This window comes from Myxine glutinosa, chromosome 9 (genome assembly GCF_964187855.1).
Source record: "Myxine glutinosa chromosome 9, kmMyxGlut1.1, whole genome shotgun sequence".
Taxonomy (NCBI): Eukaryota; Metazoa; Chordata; class Myxini; order Myxiniformes; family Myxinidae; genus Myxine; species Myxine glutinosa.
This window is the reverse complement of record NC_136269.1, coordinates 86,030,752-86,047,521: the sequence shown is the minus strand read 5'-3', so window position 1 is coordinate 86,047,521 and position 16,770 is coordinate 86,030,752. Positions and strand designations below refer to the sequence as shown.

General features: G+C 48.3%; 1 non-coding gene across 1 annotated transcript; it reads left to right on the top strand.

Annotated features, from left to right (window-relative positions):
- Positions 1 to 16,278: 16,278 nt before the first annotated feature.
- TRNAN-GUU (transfer RNA asparagine (anticodon GUU)) lies at positions 16,279 to 16,352 on the top strand. Its single transcript has one exon. It is a non-coding gene; the product is annotated as a tRNA-Asn (tRNA).
- Positions 16,353 to 16,770: the final 418 nt, after the last annotated feature.

Below are 16,770 nucleotides of genomic sequence, written 5' to 3'. Positions count from 1 at the left end.
GTACGGAGGAAGAACAGATTTATTATACACACACAAGCAAAAAGAAAGAGCGACCAATATTATTTACAGCAATGGATGGAAGAAGCAGTCACACAGTGCATTGTTAGCTTAAACTATTCATTTTACTTAACCCCAAGACAACGAGTAGGACAGACGACGTTCACACTTACACGGGGGATATTGCAGGCAGGTAGGGCTTGAGGTGGATTGCTGGAGAGGGAGGCAAGGTCGGAGGTAGCAGCTCTCAATTCCTCGCGGTTTTGGTGGGAAAACCCTTCGTCGCGTATCCGCTGCTGTAGACGTCACGCGCTGGCTCGGCACACCTGCTCCTCTCCTTCTGGTGGAGCCGTCTCCCTCCTTTCAGCGCGTCTCTCCAAAGCTGGTTTCCTTTCCGAGTACCTCTCCTCTTTGGCTTGGAGCATTTCGCATCTCACCGCTCCTCTTGGTGTCGCCTCTTCGCTCACCTCCCAGGTCATCTCCCAAGTCATCTGGTGAAGCAGTCCCTTACAGTCGCTTTTATCACCTCGGGCGGAATCAAGCCGCCGGCTGCGAGGGCACGCCTACCGGGTCGCTCACCGCGGTGCTGATTGGCTGTTAGGGCTGGCTCACTCCTCCCCTCTATGACGAGGTGGAGACACGCCTTTCTTCTCCGAGATTAGCACATGGGCAATGGCGGCTTGCGGGATTGAACACAACTCGCACCCTTTTGAAAGGAACTTTGGAGAGCGGAGATGTTTGGGGAAATTGCAAGGGCCTACGCTTATTTTGTTTGATACAATGCAAAGTCAATCTAGTGGGAAACACATATTTAGCCTACATGGAATAAGGAAATACACTATTTAAAAAGATATATCGTGACCTGCGTGTAAGTTTCATGGAATTAACTAGGAGGACGGCTGCGACCATTATTTACATTACCAGGGTGTTACCATACTTTTGTAACGTTCACATTGTAACGTTTTCACATTCGTTACACTTCCTCCAAAATTGTTACACTTCTCAAAAAACCGTTACACTTCTCAAAACCGTTACACTGCACCCTCCTTTCTTCAGGCCCGTCCTCGGGCCTACTAAACTTTAACTTAGTGTGACACGTAGGTGTAATTCCCTCTACAATTAACCTGACCCTGAGTGTGACAATCTTAAAACACCAATAAGTATGTCCACCTATTGCATTGCACCCTGTCTAACAGACTCAAGCCCACAGCTAACCGAATTACGGAATTATTCTCAAACTATACATTTACGGTGGGGAGCATTATTTACAATGACGTGATTTCTTATTTACAACGCAACCCAGGACCTGTGTTTTTTTTTCTTTTTTTTTCTTAGGGAACAAGAAAAAGAAATTCCTGTTGGGAGGGAGGAGACAGCACGCATTGCATCGATGCACCAGTACCAATACCACCAAAGCACCCAAAAGCACCAAAAGCACCACAAAGCACCAAAAGCACCACTCGGTGCGCAGTCACCATGGTTCTTAATAAACACAACAAAACAACTGGTGGTGGTCTTCACTTTCTCTGCTGGGCCGATGTTCTTCCCGACGTCTTCTGGCTTCATGCGGCCTATTTGGACATAATAAAAAGCACAAACCGTGTCCATTTTTATTTAGGGCAACAGGGGCCAACTAAGGGTGGTCCACCTGTTTGGCATAGGTGCCACCTTACCGAGGTCCGCAAGCAAGATTCCCTGGCCACTATGGCCGGTCTCCAACAGAGGTGCCCTGCCCCAGAACCTGGGGTCCATCAAGTGGTACTTGGCCGCAGAACAGCGGTCCATAAAGTGGTACATCAACGCAATGCATGCTGGTTCTGGGAATCTCGGGCGCACAATGGCCTCCTCACGCACGCTCCCCTCGGCCCCCAATGGCGCACAGGTCATGTGGGAGACAAAAGAGACAATTGAGCGAGGGGTAAGGTCACAAGGGTACACATCAATAAGGCAATGCAAGGCGAAATGCGTACGGAGGGCGAAGTGAGAAAGCTCGTCCCTACCGTACGTCACCCCCCTGTCACCTACACTACCCTTGCCCTTACCCCATATGTACAAAAATCTACCCATTTACAAATTCGTCACTACTGTCACGTCTCCCCATATTTCCTCTATACCAAATTCGTCACCACAATCCCTCTAACCAAAATTTGCCATCACCCAATTCATCATCAATCCTCATAAGGAGGAAGAGATGGAACAACAAAGCACAATGTCACACCCACGTCATGATGCGTCTCACAATCCAAACATTTGCATCATAAAAAATAATCAAACCATGGCATGGTGTGGAGTACCTGTCACCTCAGGTGAGTGGATGCAGATGGTGCGAGGAGACTCCAATCCTACCTATCCTCTAAATGATTTTAACACACTTTACACTACCCGGGGTCTTTCCCTGCCAATCCATTGGCCACTTACACTATGGGTTCTAACAACCAATTCCCATTGACCAAACTGTGGTGCTTCTCAATTTGGGGTCTCACTCCCCCGATTCATCTCCCGGTGCCCTCGCACAATTTCTGGGCTGCGACGTGTAGCTCTCCCAGCAGGTCTACCCACCTGCACACCTCCACCATTGTAGTTGCCACCCGAGCTTACCTAGCTCCTCACCCTAACCTATCTAACTGGGGCAGGCCCCTCCTGGCTCTGTCACCCCTCTCGGTGCCCTCTGGCACTGGGCTACCCGGGTCCGTCCTCCGGATCCTCGGGCCCCATCCACAACAACTACTACCGGCTCCCAGAGCCCACCTGCGGCCTCACCTGGCCGACATCCTCACAGTGGTGGAGCGCCCAACCAACTACACACACTAACAGGCTACACGCCCAGCCATTTCCACGACACTAATGCACCCATCCAAAGACCATTCTTTCACCCGCACCACAGATGCCAATATCCCACCACAATTTACCTATACCCTCTACCTAACACTTACACTACCCGCCCCGGGTATCCGTGATGGGGGTCCACTCTTCCCCCACTCACACCTTTGCACCATCCACTCCACTCCACAATTTCCACCATACTCACACCTTCGCACCATCCACTCCACTCCACAATTTCCACCATACTCACTCCACGACCATCCATTCCAATACTCCAGATATTCCACACTACCATTTATTCCACACAGCCACATACACCTGTTGTTGCACACCTGTGCCCTCACACCTGGTGCCACCTGCACCCTCCTTTCTTCCTGGACCATTTGGTCAACACAACACGCAATCACCACTACTCCCTCATACACTGCTCCACACACCTGTTCAGTTGCACACCTGTGCAATCACACCTGTTCAATCCTCAAACACACGGCATCATCTCAGCTAACTACTCCCCTCTGAAACTTGCGCTTCCCAGTCGTCCCTTTAAACTATTGCGCTCCCTCGTCATTATCATCCACACTAAACTACCTGCGTCCCCACTACAGGTATCAGTCACTAACTAACCTTAACGTTACCTAATGTCATCTCTTCTAGATCCCTATCATTATCCAAGCCCTCCCTGGCTCGGTTGTCATAGCCACCCCATAAACTATTGCGCATTTGCCCCCCCATTGTGAGGGATGGTGGATTTGCCATCCCACCACATCGGGGAGGTCCTACTATCAATTTGGCACACCAAATCCAACAAATCAAAAATTTTCTATTTACTGCCAATTCTATTCACTTTTCTAAATTTTGGATCAAAACCACTATCACTATTATCATCATCCGTCTACTTATTACATCCTCTCGGTGCGCCAATTCACTTCCACAGCCCGGCTTCGTAAAGCCGAGCAATGAACGCGGGTTCTTTTGTGCCAGCGGCTGGATACGTCCCGCATTCGGGGCAGGGACGGAGGCTTACCCGGGCCGAGATCCCACGCACCACCTCGGCGTGGAGCCATCCAATGTCCCGATCTCGACCTGCCGGCACGTCTCAATAGCAAGTGGTCGCCATGACGACCCTTCCTATCGGGCTGCCCGCTCCGCCTAGTGGAGCCCGGACGCGGCCGTTCCAAGCGAGGCCCAGCGTGGATCGCGCACGGCGGTCCTTTCGAACCCGCCGTGGTTCGGATCCCCGCTGGTCCTCGCGGCACGCGAAGCTGCCCGACGCGCACCGAGGGCCCGATTCGGCTATAAGTCGTTCTAACCTCTAACCTGGTTACCGTCGATGCCTCACCTGGATGCTTACATGCATACGCTACCCCTTTCTTGCTCATACCTCCAGCTGTTTCCATGCTCCTCGTCGTACCTTCTCTTACACACCCAGGTACACTCATTCCACTCACCGACTTGGTCACACACCTGACCACCGAACACCTTGGCACACATTCGTCGCTCGCACACCTCACCAACACACCTCTTCGCGCCCCTTTCTCGGTCACCTCCTTTGTGACAATCACAGGTGTGCTCTCACCCGCACACCCAACCACGTGCCTCACTACCAATTCCAGCGTGCATTCCCACTCACGCTCTACCATTCCAGGTGTGCATCCTTCCCTTCCAGGTGTATATCCTCGCTCACCTGCCACAACCAACTCACGCTCCGTGCCACTCTCACTACTCTCACCACCACTCTTGACAACGCACTCACCCTTACTCTCGACAGCACACTCTTTCCTCATGCACCCGTCCGTTACACACCTTTCTCGTGCACACTCTTGCGCACACTCTTTCGTTACTTCCTCCGTAACACTCACCACAGGCGTACACTTTCTCGTTACATCCTCTGTAACACTCACCACAGGTGTACACTCTCTCGTTACTTCCTCTGTAACACTCACCACACCGCGCTTCCATGTACTCCCTCGCACACGCGCTTCGACCAACTCACTCTTGACGGCACACTCACTCCTTGGCGTGCACTTTTTCCTCACACACCCCATGGTCGGACATTCTCGCACACCTCTTTTTTCGCACACCTGACCTCTCACACACTTCACCAACGGCCTTTCACGAACACCCGGATCCAAACCAATCCCCAAGCCGACTGAAGCTTTCCTCACATCATATACATTGCCACTCACCTCCGTACCTCGTCGTCGCACCTCCTCTGCCACCTGCAAACTTTTTATTTGGTTAGTGAGCACCTCATCATGATTTGAACACAGACCTTGTACATATTCCATTACTTCCTCCTTTATCTCCCTCTTAGTTTCTGTCCGTCTCTTCTTAATTTCACTCACCTCTTCTTCCACTTCCTCTAATTTTTGTTTAACCTCTTGTATTTCTCGGTGCGTCTCCTCAAGTTCGTCCTCTAAGGCTACCGTGACCGTCTCTATGTGCATCCTCACCTGCCGGTCCTTTGTCTCCATTATCTCTGTCACCTCGTCCACCCTCATTGTCAGTCCCTCACGTACCATCTGACATTCCTTTTGTGTTGCTATTAATTCGTTTTTAATGTCCTTTTGTGTCGCTTTTAAACCCCCGATGATTGCAGTGTTCTTTTCCACTTGGTCCGCTAGTTCCCTTTGTCCGACTGTCAGCTGTTCTACTCCCTTCGTCAGGTCCTCTTTGCCCCCTTGTAACCTAGCCGTATTATTTCTCACCTCTTTCTCCATACGCTTCTCACCTCGCTTTACCTCCTCGCGTAGCCCCGAAACCTCCTCACTTACACCTCGTCGTATCTCCTCCATCTCTTTTGTAGATGCCACCCTCATCTGTCCCAATTCATCCCTCTGAGCATCCAATTTGGTTTCTACCCCGATTTTTACCTCCTCTATCTGCTCTCCCATTCGTTTGATTTCCCTGGCAGATTGTTCCCCTATTTCCCGCAATTTGTCCTCCATCCTATTTTCTAACCCCATTAACCCATTTTTCACCCCCTCTAACTGATTCTCCTGGGCAGCCATTCTGTTTTCCACCCCCGTTAACCCATTCTTTACCTCTTTTATCCCGTTGTCTAACCCCTCAAAATTATTGTCTAACTTCTCACCGGTACCCCTCGCTTCGTCCCTCATTACTCCCAATTGCTCACTCTGAGCATCCATCCGGTTCCCCATTTGTCCCATTTTTGCTTCTAGCCTGTCCATACCGTCGTTCTTTTTCTGTACTTCCGCCATAAAATGGGCCATGAAGGCTCGCATGTACCCTGGCATCTCTGGCTCGGCCGCCGCGACCACGGGCGCGGCCAAATTTGGTGCCGCAATAACCATGTGCGCGAGGGCGCCATTTTGTGCGTCTGATACCTCGTGCGCGAGGACGCCACTTTGTGCGTCTGATACACCCTCAACCACCTCATTGCTCGCCTCCTCCCTTTCCTCCACATACATTTCCCCGAGGTCCTGGGTCGATTCCACCCTGTCTATCTCTCCCACCGACATCCGATCGCCTTGATTGTCCATGGCGCGATCTCAAAATTCGGGTTTTGCTTTAAAACAAAACAAATTTCGTCAGCTCGTAATTTTGACCAAAAATTTTTTCTACACGTTTTAAAAATTTGGTTCGGGCCTCGAATCTCACTCCCAGACACCAATTGTTATGGATATAACACAATTGGTGTTCCAAAATTTGGGCCTAACAAATTTAGTCCCAGGTCCGAATCCAACTCCTGACAACCAATTGTTACAGACGCGGTTTTAGATGTTATTTTACCGAGCGGTTGGTATTACCGCGTCCGAACAGTTACTCCCCGATTAGAACCCGATTCCACCCGACGTTGACCAGATCGCACCACAGATATTCAATCGGGAAACCTCTAAAACGACCGAAAGAGAATGAAAAAGAAGAAGAAGACAGAGTACGGAGGAAGAACAGATTTATTATACACACACAAGCAAAAAGAAAGAGCGACCAATATTATTTACAGCAATGGATGGAAGAAGCAGTCACACAGTGCATTGTTAGCTTAAACTATTCATTTTACTTAACCCCAAGACAACGAGTAGGACAGACGACGTTCACACTTACACGGGGGATATTGCAGGCAGGTAGGGCTTGAGGTGGATTGCTGGAGAGGGAGGCAAGGTCGGAGGTAGCAGCTCTCAATTCCTCGCGGTTTTGGCGGGAAAACCCTTCGTCGTGTATCCGCTGCTGTAGACGTCACGCGCTGGCTCGGCACACCTGCTCCTCTCCTTCTGGTGGAGCCGTCTCCCTCCTTTCAGCGCGTCTCTCCAAAGCTGGTTTCCTTTCCGAGTACCTCTCCTCTTTGGCTTGGAGCGTTTCGCATCTCACCGCTCCTCTTGGTGTCGCCTCTTCGCTCACCTCCCAGGTCATCTCCCAAGTCATCTGGTGAAGCAGTCCCTTACAGTCGCTTTTATCACCTCGGGCGGAATCAAGCCGCCGGCTGCGAGGGCACGCCTACCGGGTCGCTCACCGCGGTGCTGATTGGCTGTTAGGGCTGGCTCACTCCTCCCCTCTATGACGAGGTGGAGACACGCCTTTCTTCTCCGAGATTAGCACATGGGCAATGGCGGCTTGCGGGATTGAACACAACTCGCACCCTTTTGAAAGGAACTTTGGAGAGCGGAGATGTTTGGGGAAATTGCAAGGGCCTATGCTTATTTTGTTTGATACAATTGTTACGTAGTCCCCTCGGTGAATACCTGGTCTCGGTGACCCCCGGACCGTGAGAGGAACTTCGCCAGAAAGTTGTATTATATATGCGCGTTCGCCACGCAATCCATATGAATTCCACCCAAGAGAAAACTGATGTTCAATGATATATTTCAATGGTAATGATACCATACAATTTCAATGATACAACCACGGAGATTTTCCCCGAGCAATCCACCATCAACAATTCACAATCCCCAATCAATCCCCTAGACGAGTAAGATGGCCATCTTATATATGTGTGTCCCCTTTTTGTACTCACGACCCCCTTTGGTCCCTGTCCCTCACAATGTCTCTGGGCCCCTCCTGACCAAGATGATGGTCGGCTTCGCCGCACTCGGGCGGTTGAACGAACCCCGGGTGGACGTGTTTCCACCGGGCATGTATCGTACCGGGAACCCCGGCTGCAGCCCCCTCGTGGCCACGCGAAGCGGGTACTGTAAAGCAAGCCAAAAGCCACACGCCGCTTGCAACGCGTGTTAGGCCTCAACGTGCGACCCGTACGCGTCATTGTAGACGGTGCCGCGAACGGTGCCAGACGCTGGGTCGGTGCACGGCCCCACGGCAGCTTGACGTCCACCGGGTATGTACACGTCCCGGTAACTCCTCTCGCCAGACGGGCTCGGGAACGCCGCTGTGTCACGCGGCTCAAGATCGATGCCACCTTTCGTCGGAGCGGAGCGAGGAAGAGGATTTTCCGTCGCTTCCCTTGACCTCGTGTGTTTCTTCTTCCGTTTCCGGTCTCTTTTCCAGAAGGGCTCCTGACCCTCCAACCACAACAACCCTTAAGCGACTACACATTGATAAGCAAAGATCTGAATAGTAATTCACCTAAATATGTAACACTCCCCCCCTTCAAGAAAGAAAGTTTGACCCCAGCGAAAACTTTCGTTGCCGGCCAACTTGGATAAACAAACCAGATAACTCAACCCCCAAATCATCAGTTCCCCTGGGCAACAATTACCACAACTCAAAAATAAAGCAACAATATTTCACAAAACCCCCAGAGATTTTCCAAGGTAATTCACTCTGGACAAAGCACCAGCAGCGACATTGTCCCTGCCCTTTACATGTTCAATTTCCCGTTGGACTCATGCCAAGCCAAACTCCATCTCCTGACCCTCTGACTTTGACTGTCAGTTTCTTGTGAATGAAGGTTAAGGGGTTGATCAAAGATCCAAAGTTAAGCAACTCGATAGCACTTTTTCCGGGAGGCCAAGCCGAGTATTCACTACATGGATGCCTTTAGGAACGTGGAGTTCACGGTTAGTCCGTGCAGGAAAGTTCTCTACATGGACGCCTTGAGGAACGTGGAATTCACGGTTAGTCCGTGCATGAAAGTTCACTACCTGGACGCCTTTAGGAACGTGGCGTTCACGGTTAATCCGTGTAGGAATCTTGGCTCGGCGGCTCCGCCGCATTCAGTGCTTCAACTTTTCAGAACTTCCCTAATAATTATGGTGGGACCGCTTGTCACTGTAGTCCCATGAATAGCGGTCTCCTTCTCGGCCACTACTTTGACAATCCTTCCTTCGGGAGCTGCCGTAACTCAGGGAGCCTCCATAATAATATTGATTGCGGCCACCACCAAAACTACCGCCCAGTTGTCCTCTCCTGTAGACCTCTCGACGCCTACGAAATGCCTTCCCTACTGTTATGGTCCGACCCTCCAAATCCTTGCCATTTCAATTCTTCTCTGCCTCTCTGGCGTCTTTTGTGCTTGCAAACGTGACAAAGCCGAACCCTCTTGACTATTGCGTTTCCCTGTCTCTTACCAACCGCACTTCCACCAGCGGCCCATATCTGTTGAAGACAGAGGTCAGAACTTCTTCCTCTGTTTTGAAGTTCAGTCCCCCTACAAATAACTTGGTATTTTGGTCGCCATCCCGAGCGGGTGTGGTGTTATTTTCCCTGCTGGGCTCTTTACCAACCCTCGGGTTACCATAAACTTGACCCCCGGCCAAATCATTCCCGATAACCACAGATACCCCCTCTACAGGAAGCGTGGCTTGTAAACCGACGGTGACCGGTCCGGACACCAAATCGGACTCCAAATGGATGACATGAAGTGGAGCACTAACACCGCCCCCGATCCCCTGTAAACGAACACTATTCCCCGTTGCCGTCTCCTCGGACCATGGCAACATGTCTTCAAGCATTAAAGATTGATGTGCTCCTGTGTCCCTCAATATCCTAACCGGTCTCCGGTTAGTCGAGGCTCCATCCAGTGACACAAACCCCTCTGAAATAAATGGTTGGTAACCCTTTTGATGGCGATTTCTCACAATGGCCATTGCATTTGGAGTCGTACTAGTCGGACTCCGCTCTGGGTCTTCCCTTTTCATGAGGTAACAACTGGACATCAAGTGTCCAGGTTTCTTGCAAAAAGCGCAAGTAGGCCCGGAGGAAAAACTCGTGGTCTGCCTCGGGCCCCCTGAAAAATAAGTTTGTCTTGGGCCCGCAGCCCTCTGACTTCGAACAGGTGGGGTATCCGCGTTGTCCCCATAATCCTCTCGAGGCCGCCGCCATGTATTGTCGTTCTCCGCACCTGCTGTTCCCCACCTCCCCTGCGGAGATCTAGGCGAGGAGTTAGGTTCGTGGACCCCTATCCGGTGGGTTAAGGCATAATCATCTGCCAGGGTGGCTGCTTCCCACAACTTCGGTACTTTCTTTTCCTGCAGGTACACTTTGATGTCCTCGTGGACACACTGCTGAAATTCCTCCACCAGGATCAAGTCCCGCAATGTTTCGAAGTCTTTCCCGACTCCTTTTGACTCACACCACCGATCAAACATGTTTTCTTTCACTCTGGCAAATTCCACATGGGTCTCACTCTCCCTCTTCCTGGCATTCCTGAATTTTTGCCTGTAAGCTTCCGGAACCAACTCATAGGCTTTGAGGATGTGTTTCTTCAGTACCTCATAATCTGCACATTGGTCCATTGGTAGCGCCGAATAAATCTCTTGAGCTTTTCCCACCAGCACACTTTGCACTAGTACTAGGGCATTGCCCGTACTATATCTATATCTAAAATTATATCCCCCCCCTCTATTTACATGAAATGGTTTGGTCCAAAGCGAACGGCTTGCGAGTACGGTGACAATCCCCCCCCTCTATTTACATGCAATGGTTTGGTCCAAAGCGAACGGCTTCCGGAGTTTGGTAAAGAAATCGCCATCGCGTGCACAAACGCGCAGGAAAGCGAATGAATCGCAAATTCGGTTTTATTAGTTTTAAAACATAGTTTAACGCCAACATAGTTTGCAAACGTGAAATAAATGAATACGCTGTCAAATGTGCCATCCGAGGCAGAGTGTGTCCTCCACGTTCGGCACACGCGATCGTTCGCTGCTCTCTGATTGGTTGAATCGTTTTTTGGACATAGCTCGGTAAGTAATTGTCCGATTAATATGAAACCTTGAAAAGGCACATCCTCGGGTCCCCAGCAATATACCTGGCAAGTTAAAAGTATATCGGACCCGTGGTTGTCGAGAAACAGCGGTCACAGACAAACAAACGTACAGACGTACAGACAGACGTACAGAGATTACTGGAATTATAGATAGATGGTCCAGGCCTCCTCCGGCCAGTTTAATTGTCGAGCCACTTTCTCAAAGTGTGGAAAAAATTTCGCGACCTCCTTTTCACTGAACGGTGGAACCAGCCTCACATGTCTGCCCACCTCCCAGGTTTTCTGGTTAGGTGTCGACCCCGTCAGCAAGGGTGGTACCTCTCCCCGTTCTCTCATTAACTCCAGCTCCTTGAATTTAATTTCTTGCTGAAGCTCCATGTCGCGTTCCTTTAATTCCCTTTCCGCTTTTCTCTCCTCTGCTTCGAGGTCCCTTGCAGCTCTCCTCTCCTCTGCTTTTTTGTCTTCTAACCTTTCCTGGAGTTCTCGTTCCACTCTCCTTTCCTCTGCTTGTTTCTCTTCTCTCCTCTCTTCTGCTTTCCTTTCTTCTTCTGCTCTTTCCTTTTCTGCTTTCCTTTCTTCTTCTGCTAACCTTTCCTGGAGTTCTCGTTCCACTCTCCTTTCCTCTGCTTGTTTCTCTTCTCTCCTCTCTTCTGCTTTCCTTTCTTCTTCTGCTCTTTCCTTTTCTGCTTTCCTTTCTTCTTCTGCTCTTTCCTTTTCTGCTTTCCTTTCTTCTTCTACTCTTTCCTTTTCTGCTTTCCTTTCTTCTTCTGCTCTTTCCTTTTCTGCTTTCCTTTCTTCTTCTTTAATCCGTTCCTGGCTCCGTAATTGCAACTCCAGTTTCCGGAGCTCAACGTCTTCTGGTTCTTCGGGTAGCCACTCCCAGGCTAACTCGTCCCATGTTCCTAATCCCACCATAGACTGTATCACCGTGGTCTGCAACTCTGCCTTCCTCAAATTAGTTCGGACCTCCAAGTTAAAAGGTTTGGCCAATTTCAAGAGGTCCGACTTTAGTAACGCTCGGAACTGTGCCTCACTCGGGGTTACCACAAAGTTCTGTGCCACAAACGCCATGGTGCCTATCGTTAACACCTGTTAACCTTCACCCAAAACTTTACCACAATTTCTCAAACAATTTACCAATTAATAATTAATTAATAAATTTTAATTAATAAAAACTATTATTTTATTATGTTATACAATTTTAGATCCCGGACGTAGACCCAATTGCGAATCCGCAAATCGTAATTTGGACGAGCCCCCAATTCTGTTACGTAGTCCCCTCGGTGAATACCTGGTCTCGGTGACCCCCGGACCGTGAGAGGAACTTCGCCAGAAAGTTGTATTATATATGCGCGTTCGCCACGCAATCCATATGAATTCCACCCAAGAGAAAACTGATGTTCAATGATATATTTCAATGGTAATGATACCATACAATTTCAATGATACAACCACGGAGATTTTCCCCGAGCAATCCACCATCAACAATTCACAATCCCCAATCAATCCCCTAGACGAGTAAGATGGCCATCTTATATATGTGTGTCCCCTTTTTGTACTCACGACCCCCTTTGGTCCCTGTCCCTCACAATGTCTCTGGGCCCCTCCTGACCAAGATGATGGTCGGCTTCGCCGCACTCGGGCGGTTGAACGAACCCCGGGTGGACGTGTTTCCACCGGGCATGTATCGTACCGGGAACCCCGGCTGCAGCCCCCTCGTGGCCACGCGAAGCGGGTACTGTAAAGCAAGCCAAAAGCCACACGCCGCTTGCAACGCGTGTTAGGCCTCAACGTGCGACCCGTACGCGTCGTTGTAGACGGTGCCGCGAACGGTGCCAGACGCTGGGTCAGTGCACGGCCCCACGGCAGCTTGACGTCCACCGGGTATGTACACGTCCCGGTAACTCCTCTCGCCAGACGGGCTCGGGAACGCCGCTGTGTCACGCGGCTCAAGATCGATGCCACCTTTCGTCGGAGCGGGGCGAGGAAGAAGATTTTCCGTCGCTTCCCTTGACCTCGTGTGTTTCTTCTTCCGTTTCCGGTCTCTTTTCCAGAAGGGCTCCTGACCCTCCAACCACAACAACCCTTAAGCGACTACACATTGATAAGCAAAGATCTGAATAGTAATTCACCTAAATATGTAACACAATGCAAAGTCAATCTAGTGGGAAACACATATTTAGCCTACATGGAATAAGGAAATACACTATTTAAAAAGATATATCGTGACCTGCGTGTAAGTTTCATGGAATTAACTAGGAGGACGGCTGCGACCATTATTTACATTACCAGGGTGTTACCATACTTTTGTAACGTTCACATTGTAACGTTTTCACATTCGTTACACTTCCTCCAAAATTGTTACACTTCTCAAAAAACCGTTACACTTCTCAAAACCGTTACAATATATATATATCTCAAACGTGCCACCAGATGTCATTTCAGACTCAGAGGCCTGTATAAAATGTGAATCAGGTACGTATTTCTGTATTATTTTTAAATATATGCCGAACATGATTCTTTTGGCGAAAGACATATTTCAAAGCAACAATATAATAAAAAAAAACCCTTCAACATATTATTTTAAAGCTATATTTTACAAGTTGCGTATAAATGATAGAAGAGCAGTGGTGTGTTCACTTACGAAGTTTCTTGAAAAGAGCTCGACAAATGGCTTAAGGACTCACCACTTCATTCAAAACCATTAATAAGGAACGGCTGGCTTGGCAAGCGCTAGCTAGCGACTTGATAACTGAACATACCCGTTAACTACTTTACATGAGCAAACATTCAGCCACCACAGCAATGACGTGACTTGATGTATTGACTCGACGTGACCCCTATTCTTCCTACCTGGGTTAACATGACACCTGACCAATTTGTTCATTCATTCACACTTAAAAATACATATGACCAGGATTGCAATTTACAAAGCAACAGTCACTCTTTTAAGTGGTATATTTCAAGTTTGAATCTAAAGCAAGGTGCTTTGCATATAAATTTGTCCAAACACCTTTAACACGTGGGTACGATCAACTGAGCTATGCATTCGTTTATTAATTGCTAGGAAAGGTTGCTGGGCAATGCCGGATTCCTCCTTCCACACCTTCCCCTCACTCCTCCAATCCTTTCTCCTGCCTCCTATACCTCCTCACCCCTCCCTCTGGACTCTAACCCACCCCTGTCCCACCCTCCTTCCACCTCCACCCTCTCTCTCCCTCCTTTCACAAGGGTACCCAGCGTTGCCTAGGATCCAACATACATCTATTGGATTACCACAATTAAGTGCATATTTAGAGACAAGCATTTTATTTATCAAGCTGTAAAATATTGAACAGAATTATCAACAACATTGAACAATGCTTGTAATGCCTTTGGATACACAACATTGAATATTTTTCCATCAAGGGCCAGAACATGTACACGGATCAAAATTGCTTGTTCCAAAATGTTCGCAGGGTGTATATATGGCGAAGTTAGCTAAGGTGGTAACCTTTTTTCTACAAACTATTCTTTCATCCTTGAGTTATGTTGTTAGATGAGCACTAACATTACCTTTAGATTGATGTATAAGTTATTGGTTCACGAGTTATCAAGTGACCACTATATTCGTCATGTGTGTGCGTCTGTCTGTGTGTGTGTCTGTGTGTGTGTCTGTCTGTCCACAGCATAACTACCCGATGATATCATCCGATCTTAATGAAACTTGGGTGGGAGGTTGATATCATGATCTAGTTGGGTCCTGCGTAGAGTGGGCGTATTGCACCCATTGTGGGCGGAGCCAAGCCCGAAAAAGATGTCTTTTAGGGGGTAATCGAGTTCAAGCTGCATCTTCTCCGAGGGGTTTGGTGGAATCTGACAGGGGTTTCGGTATTTGGTTAGGCCAATGTCATGTGTCTAGCCCCATGGAGCTCGATTTTTCATTTTCGCCCCAAGGTCAAGGTCACAAGGTCACGAAATTTAGAAATGTCGATTTTTGATGGTTTTATTACATTGTTCTCTTCCTGATCGGGTGAAATGTCGTACATGATCTTATATTATCACATACATCATGAAATACAAGTTTTCCAACAAATTTCAGAATCCTCTACCTTTGAAGGTCACAAAGGTCAAAGTTTCAAAGTTGTCGGAATCGAACCAAATTTTCGGTATTGTGTAGCTAACTAGTCTCATAACAGATAACACATTCCTATTTATTTATTTTCAATGTCGGTTTTGACCTTTGTCATTGAATACCGCTCGCTCGTGAACCATCCTCGTCTCCTGACTTGTGTTTGAACTAATTTCGGTTTTTGAATAATAGTGATTAATGCATTTTATAGGTCACCTTCGCCAGCCAATCTTACCAATCATTGTGACGTCCTACTTAACAGTTATTTTTCACATCTGATGCCATATTTGACGTTTGGAGCTCACCATCTCACCACTTACATAGGTTAAACTGCCAAAATCAAGACTTTCTGCTCACCTTCACTCCTTCATTCCTCTTTTCTCCCACCTCTGGAACAAACTCCCTCACTCTCTTCAATCCCACTCCACCCTCCAGGTCTTTAAAACAGCTGTTCACCACCATCTCTTATCCTCCCCCATCCAAAACCTTGATCTTTTCTACCCCCGCTAATTTCGGTCCCCTTGTGTTTTATACCTCCCCCCCCCCCCCCCACCTCCCCTCCCCCCCCCCACCTCCCCTTCCCACGCCTCCTGCCCCCAAGCCCTCTCCCTCCCACACTTCTCCCTGCTCTCAAATGTTGTGGTTGTGTGCTTCCCCTTCTCGTCTTCCGCTCCCTCTTTTTGTATATTTTGTTCGTCTGGTTGATTTGTTTGTGAAATAAATGTTAGGTCTTTCACGAGCCTCGATTCAGTATACAAAAAAAAAAAAAAAAAAAAAAAAAAAAATTAATTGATAGAATTATGTGGAAAAACTACATGTCCAGACAAGGAATCAAACCCAGATTCTCTGGTCAACCGGACCAATGCCCATCTGAGCTGTCTGGATGACTCTGACTGAGCAATTTTCCCACCCACATGTTTGCCACACTCTTTCCGTCAATGCTTCCGGGGCACTCGCTGCCAACCATAGGAGCACCAACGGTCTGCTCACGAGAGGGTCTTCCTCCAATGGGGGCACAAATCCATGTCCGCTATTATAATAAGCACCACTGGGGACATTAAAACACAATTATATAAATTAACAGGATTTTAACTAATTAATTGCCATATGTGGGAAAATTACACGCTCAGACAAGGAAATGAATCCAGATCCTCTGGTGAACAACCATACATAAAATACATACTGAATTAATACACTGTACTGCAGACGAGATTCTGTAGCTGTCTCTGTGGCGCAATTGGTTAGCGCGTTCGGCTGTTAACCGAAAGGTTGGTGGTTCGAGCCCACCCAGGGACGACGCATTTATTTTTAACCACACTCGGTGATGCAATGGTCAGAACGACCTCTGTCTCAAGTCAGTCAGTGATTCCAATTCCTGTGGAGTCATTCCAAATATTATATATATATATATATTTTTAAATCGTACATGCTGCTTCTTTGCTTGAGTTGACGCTCAGTGTTTGATAAGGTTGGAGCCCAGACGTTTGCGGAGGCATTATGGACCCTCCTGCGTTCGTCCCTTGAATGGGTATTCATGTTATTGTTATTAAAAACACGAGAGTAAAATGGGTAAATTGATCCTTTCTGAATCTTCATCGGAGCAAAATAAAAAGGCTTACTATTTTCATGCTGTTATTCTTTTGTGCTAATGTGGAATGCTGATGTTTTCTGGAATTAGCAAGTACGTTCGTATTATTAGTAATCGTGTCTTTGT